Source organism: Pseudophryne corroboree, chromosome 5 (genome assembly GCF_028390025.1).
Source record: "Pseudophryne corroboree isolate aPseCor3 chromosome 5, aPseCor3.hap2, whole genome shotgun sequence".
NCBI classification, from domain to species: Eukaryota; Metazoa; Chordata; class Amphibia; order Anura; family Myobatrachidae; genus Pseudophryne; species Pseudophryne corroboree.
In genome coordinates this window covers 839,844,939-839,854,694 of record NC_086448.1, presented here as the reverse complement: position 1 = coordinate 839,854,694, position 9,756 = coordinate 839,844,939, and the positions used below count along the sequence as shown (strand labels likewise).

The following is a 9,756-nucleotide window of genomic DNA, read 5'->3' as shown; positions in this document are numbered from 1 at the left end:
TCATTTACAAGACATCTCGTACCCTGTTACATTTACCCCTGTATGTTTTGTCTCTATCATTTCAGGTTTGTTGGAGACAATAACTCATTGTGCAATGTAGAATACTGGCTAATATTTACTGAATCTCCGCCTCACCCTCATTGTTTATTGTACTCAGATACTAATCTGGGGGAAGTGAGAGTCTGCACTGCAGGTACAAGGTGAGACAATATAAAAGGGAAAGTGGACAAGGAACGGAACACTGAGAGCGAGGACAGACGGAGGACCATGAGGAACTGGCTCAGGTATTGTGTGATCTTCAGTCTCCTGGCAGCTGTCACCGCTGCTCCCCTTCTCCTGAACCCCAAGTCCACAGGCCCGACCCCAAGACTGGATGCAGTAAGTTACTGTCCTGCACTGTGACACTGGTGCCATCTAGTGGTGAGGTGCTGTAACACCAGGCAGGGGGCAGGTAAGAGCTAATGAAAGGGCAATTGTGAGTAATTCATGAGACTGTATAGACGGTTCCTTGTCAGATTAGATATCCAGGCTAATTACAGTGGAACCAACTAGAATCTTTCAGGCATAGCTCCAACATAAACCAACAATTCCGTTCTGGCAGAAGGTCACTAAGTTATACTGATACCTGTATAAACCACATAGAAAAGTGAAAGGGGAAAATGTAATAATAAGAATTTACTTACCGATAATTCTATTTCTCGGAGTCCGTAGTGGATGCTGGGGTTCCTGAAAGGACCATGGGGAATAGCGGCTCCGCAGGAGACAGGGCACAAAAAGTAAAGCTTTTCCAGATCAGGTGGTGTGCACTGGCTCCTCCCCCTATGACCCTCCTCCAGACTCCAGTTAGGTACTGTGCCCGGACGAGCGTACACAATAAGGGAGGATTTTGAATCCCGGGTAAGACTCATACCAGCCACACCAATCACACCGTACAACTTGTGATCTAAACCCAGTTAACAGTATGATAACAGAGGAGCCTCTGAAAGATGGCTCCCTAAACAATAACCCGAATTAGTTAACAATAACTATGTACAAGTATTGCAGATAATCCGCACTTGGGATGGGCGCCCAGCATCCACTACGGACTCCGAGAAATAGAATTATCGGTAAGTAAATTCTTATTTTCTCTATCGTCCTAGTGGATGCTGGGGTTCCTGAAAGGACCATGGGGATTATACCAAAGCTCCCAAACGGGCGGGAGAGTGCGGAAGACTCTGCAGCACCGAATGAGAGAACTCCAGGTCCTCTTTTGCCAGGGTATCAAATTTGTAGAATTTTACAAACGTGTTCTCCCCTGACCACGTAGCTGCTCGGCAGAGTTGTAATGCCGAGACCCCTCGGGCAGCCGCCCAAGATGAGCCCACCTTCCTTGTGGAATGGGCCTTAACAGATTTAGGCTGTGGCAGGCCTGCCACAGAATGTGCAAGTTGAATTGTGTTACAAATCCAACGAGCAATCGACTGCTTAGAAGCAGGCGCACCCAACTTGTTGGGTGCATACAGTATAAACAGCGAGTCAGATTTTCTGACTCCAGCCGTCCTTGAAATGTATATTTTTAAAGCTCTGACAACGTCCAACAACTTGGAGTCCTCCAAGTCGCTTGTAGCCGCAGGCACTACAATAGGCTGGTTCAGGTGAAACGCTGATACCACCTTAGGGAGAAAATGCGGACGCGTCCGCAGCTCTGCCCTATCCGAATGGAAAATTAAATAAGGGCTTTTATAAGATAAAGCCGCCAGTTCAGATACTCTCCTGGCGGAAGCCAGGGCCAGTAACATAGTCACTTTCCATGTGAGATATTTCAAATCCACATTTTTTAGTGGTTCAAACCAATGGGATTTGAGGAAATCTAAAACTACATTTAGATCCCACGGTGCCACCGGAGGCACCACAGGAGGCTGTATATGCAGTACTCCTTTGACAAAAGTCTGGACCTCAGGGACTGAGGCCAATTCTTTTTGGAAGAATATTGACAGGGCCGAAATTTGAACCTTAATAGATCCCAATTTGAGACCCATAGACAATCCTGATTGCAGGAAATGTAGGAAACGACCCAGTTGAAATTCCTCCATCGGAGCACTCCGATCCTCGCACCACGCAACATATTTCCGCCAAATGCGGTGATAATGCTTCGCGGTGACTTCCTTTCTTGCCTTAATCAAGGTAGGAATGACTTCTTCTGGAATGCCTTTTCCTTTTAGGATCTGGCGTTCAACCGCCATGCCGTCAAACGCAGCCGCGGTAAGTCTTGAAAGAGGCAGGGACCCTGTTGAAGCAGGTCCCTTCTCAGAGGTAGAGGCCACGGATCGTCCGTGACCATCTCTTGAAGTTCCGGGTACCAAGACCTTCTTGGCCAATCCGGAGCCACTAGTATCGTTCTTACTCCGCTTTGCCGTATGATTCTCAATACCTTTGGTATGAGAGGCAGAGGAGGAAACACATACACCGACTGGTACACCCAAGGTGTTACCAGCGCGTCCACAGCTATTGCCTGCGGATCTCTTGACCTGGCGCAATACCTGTCCAGTTTTTTGTTGAGGCGAGACGCCATCATGTCCACCATTGGTCTTTCCCAACGGTTTATTAGCATGTGGAAAACTTCTGGATGAAGTCCCCACTCTCCCGGGTGAAGATCGTGTCTGCTGAGGAAGTCTGCTTCCCAGTTGTCCACGCCCGGGATGAACACTGCTGACAGTGCTATCACGTGATTCTCCGCCCAGCGAAGGATCCTGGCAGCTTCTGCCATTGCACTCCTGCTTCTTGTGCCGCCCTGTCTGTTTACATGGGCGACTGCCGTGATGTTGTCCGACTGGATCAACACCGGTCTTCCTTGAAGCAGAGGTTCCGCCTGGCTTAGAGCATTGTAGATTGCTCTTAGTTCCAGAATGTTTATGTGAAGAGACTTTTCCAGGCTCGACCACACTCCCTGGAAGTTTCTTCCTTGTGTGACTGCTCCCCAGCCTCTCAGGCTGGCGTCCGTGGTCACCAGGATCCAATCCTGTATGCCGAATCTGCGGCCCTCCAATAGATGAGCCCTCTGCAACCACCACAGAAGAGATACCCTTGTCCTTGGAGACAGGGTTATCCGCAGGTGCATCTGAAGATGCGACCCTGACCATTTGTCCAACAGATCCCTTTGGAAAATTCTTGCATGGAATCTGCCGAATGGAATTGCTTCGTAAGAAGCCACCATTTTTCCCAGGACTCTTGTGCATTGATGTACAGACACCTTTCCTGGTTTTAGGAGGTTCCTGACCAGGTCGGATAACTCCTTGGCTTTTTCCTCGGGAAGAAAAACCTTTTTCTGAACCGTGTCCAGAATCATCCCTAGGAACAGCAGACGAGTTGTCGGCATTAATTGGGATTTTGGAATATTCAGAATCCATCCGTGCTGCTTTAGCACCTCTTGAGATAGTGCTAATCCCATCTCTAGCTGTTCTCTGGACCTTGCCCTTATTAGGAGATCGTCCAAGTATGGGATAATTAATACGCCTTTTCTTCGAAGAAGAATCATCATCTCGGCCATTACCTTTGTAAAGACCCGAGGTGCCGTGGACAAACCAAACGGCAGCGTCTGAAACTGATAGTGACAGTTTTGTACAATGAACCTGAGGTACCCCTGGTGTGAGGGGTAAATTGGAACGTGGAGATACGCATCCTTGATGTCCAAGGATACCATAAAGTCCCCTTCTTCCAGGTTCGCTATCACTGCTCTGAGTGACTCCATCTTGAACTTGAACTTCTTTATGTACAGGTTCAAGGACTTCAGATTTAGAATAGGCCTTACCGAGCCATCCGGCTTCGGTACCACAATATAGAGTGGAATAATACCCCTTCCCTTGTTGTAGAAGAGGTACCTTGACTATCACCTGCTGAGAGTACAGCTTGTGAATGGCTTCCAAAACCGTCTCCCTTTCGGAGGGGGACGTTGGTAAAGCAGACTTCAGGAAACGGCGAGGTGGATCTGTCTCTAATTCCAACCTGTACCCCTGAGATATTATCTGCAGGATCCAGGGATCTACCTGCGAGTGAGCCCACTGCGCGCTGTAATTTTTGAGACGACCGCCCACCGTCCCCGAGTCCGCTTGAGAAGCCCCAGCGTCATGCTGAGGCTTTTGTAGAAGCCGGGGAGGGCTTCTGTTCCTGGGAAGGAGCTGCCTGTTGCTGTCTCTTCCCTCGACCTCTGCCTCGTGGCAGATATGAATAGCCCTTTGCTCTCTTATTTTTAAAGGAACGAAAGGGCTGCGGTTGAAAAGTCGGTGCCTTTTTCTGTTGGGGAGTGACTTGAGGTAGAAAGGTGGATTTCCCGGCTGTAGCCGTGGCCACCAAATCTGATAGACCGACTCCAAATAACTCCTCCCTTTTATACGGCAAAACTTCCATATGCCGTTTTGAATCCGCATCGCCTGTCCACTGTCGCGTCCATGAAGCTCTTCTGGCCGAAATGGACATAGCACTTACCCGTGATGCCAGTGTGCAGATATCCCTCTGTGCATCACGCATATAAAGAAATGCATCCTTTATTTGTTCTAACGACAGTAATATATTGTCCCTGTCCAGGGTATCAATATTTTCAATCAGGGACTCTGACCAAACTACCCCAGCACTGCACATCCAGGCAGTCGCTATAGCTGGTCGTAGTATAACACCTGCATGTGTGTATATACTTTTTTGGATATTTTCCATCCTCCTATCTGATGGATCTTTAAGTGCGGCCGTCTCAGGAGAGGGTAACGCCACTTGTTTAGATAAGCGTGTGAGCGCCTTGTCCACCCTAGGAGGTGTTTCCCAGCGCTCCCTAACCTCTGGCGGGAAAGGGTATAATGCCAATAATTTCTTTGAAATTATCAGCTTTTTATCAGGGGCAACCCACGCTTCATCACACACGTCATTTAATTCTTCTGATTCAGGAAAAACTATAGGTAGTTTTTTCACACCCCACATAATACCCTGTTTAGTGGTACCTGTAGTATCAGCTAAATGTAACGCCTCCTTCATTGCCAAAATCATATAACGTGTGGCCCTACTGGAAAATACGGTTGATTCGTCACCGTCACCACTGGAATCAGTGCCTGTGTCTGGGTCTGTGTCGACCGACTGAGGCAAAGGGCGTTTCACAGCCCCTGACGGTGTTTGAGGCGCCTGGACAGGCACTAATTGATTGTCCGGCCGCCTCATGTCGTCAAACGACTGCTTAAGCGAGTTGACGCTATCCCGTAATTCCACAAATAAAGGCATCCATTCTGGTGTCGACCCCCTAGGAGGTGACATCCCCATATTTGGCAATTGCTCCGCCTCCACACCAATATCGTCCTCATACATGTCGACACACACGTACCGACACACAGCAGACACACAGGGAATGCTCTACACGAAGACAGGACCCACTAGCCCTTTGGGGAGACAGAGGGAGAGTCTGCCAGCACACACCAAAAAAGCGCTATATATGACAGGGATAGCCTTATAATAAGTGCTCCCTTATAGCTGCTTTATATATATATCAAAATATTGCCATTAAATTTGCCCCCCCTCTCTGTTTTACCCTGTTTCTGTAGTGCAGTGCAGGGGAGAGACCTGGGAGCCGTCCTGACCAGCGGAGCTGTGAGAGGAAATGGCGCCGTGTGCTGAGGAGATAGGCCCCGCCCCTTTTCCGGCGGGCTCGTCTCCCGCTATTTTGTGAATCCAGGCAGGGGTTAAATATCTCCATATAGCCTCTGGGGGCTATATGTGAGGTATTTTTAGCCTTTTAATAGGTTTTCATTTGCCTCCCAGGGCGCCCCCCCCCAGCGCCCTGCACCCTCAGTGACTGCGTGTGAAGTGTGCTGAGAGGAAAATGGCGCACAGCTGCAGTGCTGTGCGCTACCTTTAGAAGACTGCAGGAGTCTTCAGCCGCCGATTCTGGACCTCTTCTTACTTCAGCATCTGCAAGGGGGCCGGCGGCGCGGCTCCGGTGACCATCCAGGCTGTACCTGTGATCGTCCCTCTGGAGCTGATGTCCAGTAGCCAAGAAGCCAATCCATCCTGCACGCAGGTGAGTTCACTACTTCTCCCCTAAGTCCCTCGTTGCAGTGATCCTGTTGCCAGCAGGAATCACTGTAAAATAAAAAACCTAAGCTAAACTTTCTCTAAGCAGCTCTTTATGAGAGCCACCTAGAATTGCACCCTTCTCGGCCGGGCACAAAAATCTAACTGGAGTCTGGAGGAGGGTCATGGGGGAGGAGCCAGTGCACACCACCTGATCTGGAAAAGCTTTACTTTTTGTGCCCTGTCTCCTGCGGAGCCGCTATTCCCCATGGTCCTTTCAGGAACCCCAGCATCCACTAGGACGATAGAGAAATATAATTATAGGTGGGGAATATACTGGCTACTTTTGCATGTAACACTGAATTACTGTGCATCGGGATCCCGACTGACCGGTTCTCATGGCTAACGCCGTATTAAGATATAAGATGGCATTAGATGCAGGGCTAGTAATCTAGTTGCCCACAGAGAAACTCCAATATCTGTAGCGGAAGCCCTGTAGGGGATACTACACCCCAAAACAATCCGTTTTCCATTAATTTCCCACAAAACATGTTTATTAGCTATGCCCCTCAGAGTACCCACAGCGTATATGTACAGAATGTGTCTGGTGGCTTTTACAGGGCTGACATGGGCACGGAATACCTGGGCACACGCCGGAATATTATGGAAATGACAATTCAGGACGCTGGCCCAAATGTATTAAGCCTTAACAAGAGATAAAGTTGAGTCATGTCACGTCACTGGCTGTGGTTGAAAAATGACAGCTAGGAGCTGATTGGCTGGTACTTTATCTCTCTGTGGGGGATGTACTAAGTAGTGATAAAAGTGAAGAAGTGAGCCAGTGGAGAAGTTGCCCATGACAACCAATCAGCATTGACGTAACATTTATAATTTGCATACTATACAACTATACAGAGCAGCTGATTGGTTGCCATGGGCAACTTCTCCACCGGCTCACTTCTCCACTTTTATCACTGCTTCCACTATTGTCACTTACAGTACATGTTGTCATGGGTGACTGTATTCTTTTACTGCAGGCTGCAGTGATCGCAGCTCCGGGAGCAGAAGCTCTGAAGGTACAATCGCTACGAAAGCCAATTGACGCCCCGGTGATCCCAATGTGCCTGGCCTGCATTTTCAGCCAGCTCCCCAAGAAATGATCCGTCCGCTCTGCATGACGCTGCAGCTCCGCTCTATCCACCCATTCTGCTCTGCACGAGGAGTCGCCGCTATAGGAATAGCTATCATTCCTGTTCTGCAATTACCGTCTGCATGCACTGATTGTATCCTGTGTGGTGTCAGCCTGAGACGTGATTAAACATGACCTGCAGCCCATAGTGTGCTCTGTCCCTGATACCCTGCAGTCCTGGCCTGGGTCTCCCTGCATTGGGATATTGGGCCTCATTCGCACACAATGACAGTAGTCACATACATGAGTGGTTTTTAGCTATTGCGTGTGCGCAGAAACACCTGAAACCTCATATGGCTCATGCACTACATGGGGTGTACACACGGAGGCGCTGTTGTCATTGAGACGCATGGCGTTCCTGTGTGGTGATTGGGACACGACCACACAGATGCGCGTTGATGTCTGTCTTTGGGCGTGCTATGGGAGATTCTGGGCGCGGTGATGTCTGTCGGAGATTCTGGGCGTGGTGATGACTGTCTATGCGTTGCTATGGGAGATTCTGGGCGTGGTGATGTCTGTCTATGCGTTGCTATGGGAGATTCTGGGCGTGGTGATGAAGCATGCCCTGATGGTAAATCTCCACTTGCAATAGGGCTGCTGCAAGTTTCCATGGTGTGACTGATGGAAACTTGCAGCAGCCCTGATACTGGGCTGTCGCACTCCTCATACGCGCGGATATACCCCGGGGGGAGGGCTTTCTAGTGGCATTTACAGAAAGTGGCAGAGGGGCGACCACCTGTGCCCACATCTAAATCAGGGACTGGGGCAGGATGATTTACATTTGGGGCCTGATTTATAGATGACGCAGTGTGAGCCTCCTGCATGTAGCGCTGATCCAACGCTGCGCCGGAAGATGCGGCATCGGGTCACCATCGCAGACCCACAAACATCGGAGATGTACTTAAACCATCACTGAATCAGGGCCCTTACTGTACTTACCTAAACTGTGAAACTGGTCCCATTCTGCCCACGGCGCTGGGACTACTGGTTAAATTGTCATCAAACTGTAACTGTAGAGGGGTTGCCCTCCGGCTGGTCAGTAATTTGCCTCCTCAGTGATAAGTTCCACGTGGGTTCCCTAAAATGAGTCATCTGGGGCAGAATTTCATTGCAGAAATGTAGAAATTAGTGGTCAGATTCCTCTGGTTCCGCAAACGTCCTCTGTCCACCATGAGCCACCGGCCATGATCCAGAGGTCTACGCTAATCTCCGAAGTCTAATGATCATGTGCCGAGGCCGCACTGCGCACGTACAGATCTGGTCCTGCTGGCCTTCTGGCTGCGCTGCCTGGGAGAGTTGCAAAAAACGGGCGTGTTGGTGTAATACAATACACCACTGGGTGTCGGTGTGTGGATCCTGTTTCCCCCTGACCGCTGTCGTCAGTCCTGGCTTTCCCGATGCCTCCTCATTACACTTGCTTCTGGACTCCCTTAGTGGTTAGGCAGAGAGATGAGGTCCCCCAGAGACCCCCAGTAAGTCACTACATGTGTGGACAGTCAGATGTAACGTTGGGTCACTGTGATGTCACGTTAATAAGGAAAGTACGTTACGATATAAATGACAAATACGTTACAGTGCAGCAGAATCAATATATTTGTGACCGGTTCTGTAATATCTCACAAATATTATAACCATAGAACTCAGTGGTAATATCTGTGACCCGGTATGGGGCTGATAAAGCGAGTTTGGGTAACTGGCACACTCTCCCTGTGCCCTAACAGTTCCTCAGCTGCAGTCTTCCTAACGGCCACCAGGTGGTGAATGTGAAGTGATAAATGAGGAGTCACCTGTGTATCCCAGTATCTGAGAACGGATTGCTGAGCTAGTGTCTAACACTGGGGGTAATTCCAAGTTGATCGCAGCAGGATTTTTGATAGCAATTGGGCAAAACCATGTGCACTGCAGGGGAGGCAGATGTAACATGTGTAGAGAGAGTTAGATTTGGGTGGGTTATTTTGTTTCTGTGCAGGGTAAATACTGGCTGCTTTATTTTTACACTGCAAATTAGATTGCAGACTGAACACACCCCACCCAAATCTAACTCTCTCTGCACATGTTATATCTGCCTCCCCTGCAGTGCACATGGTTTTGCCCAATTGCTAACAAAAATCCTGCTGCGATCAATTTGGAATTACCCCCACTATGCAGTGTTTATGTTGTACAATCTGGGTATCAGGTAAGTGGTGCTGTCAGTGTCTGTGGGCACTACGCCGGGCTAGTCTCAGGTGTAATACACGCTGCTGCTCACTGTGCTGTAGACTGGCTGTCACTCTAGCGGGCTGGGTGGCTGACAGAGTAGCTGGTAAAATCCCTTCAGGATGCTGGACACTAAGGGGCAGATGTCATTATGGGGGAGACGTTATGTGCACTGATACCGCTTCTCCCCCATGTATTACTCTGGCTGGGTGTGGGAAGTATGCAGTGGCACCAAGGGGGCAGGCCAGGGAGGGTACTAATTACTCGGGCCCAGCACTGATGGGGAGGCCCAGGTTCCCCACCCCCACCACCCTTACCTGGCAGCAGCTGCAGCTCCTCCTCTCAGC

General features: G+C 49.5%; 1 long non-coding RNA gene across 1 annotated transcript; it reads left to right on the top strand.

The window, feature by feature from the left end:
- The first annotated feature begins 208 nt into the window (after positions 1-208).
- Positions 209-7,359, top strand: LOC134929523 (uncharacterized). The gene is made up of 2 exons (XR_010178612.1): positions 209-378; positions 7,062-7,359. It is a non-coding gene; the product is annotated as an uncharacterized LOC134929523 (long non-coding RNA).
- The last annotated feature ends 2,397 nt before the right edge of the window (positions 7,360-9,756 follow it).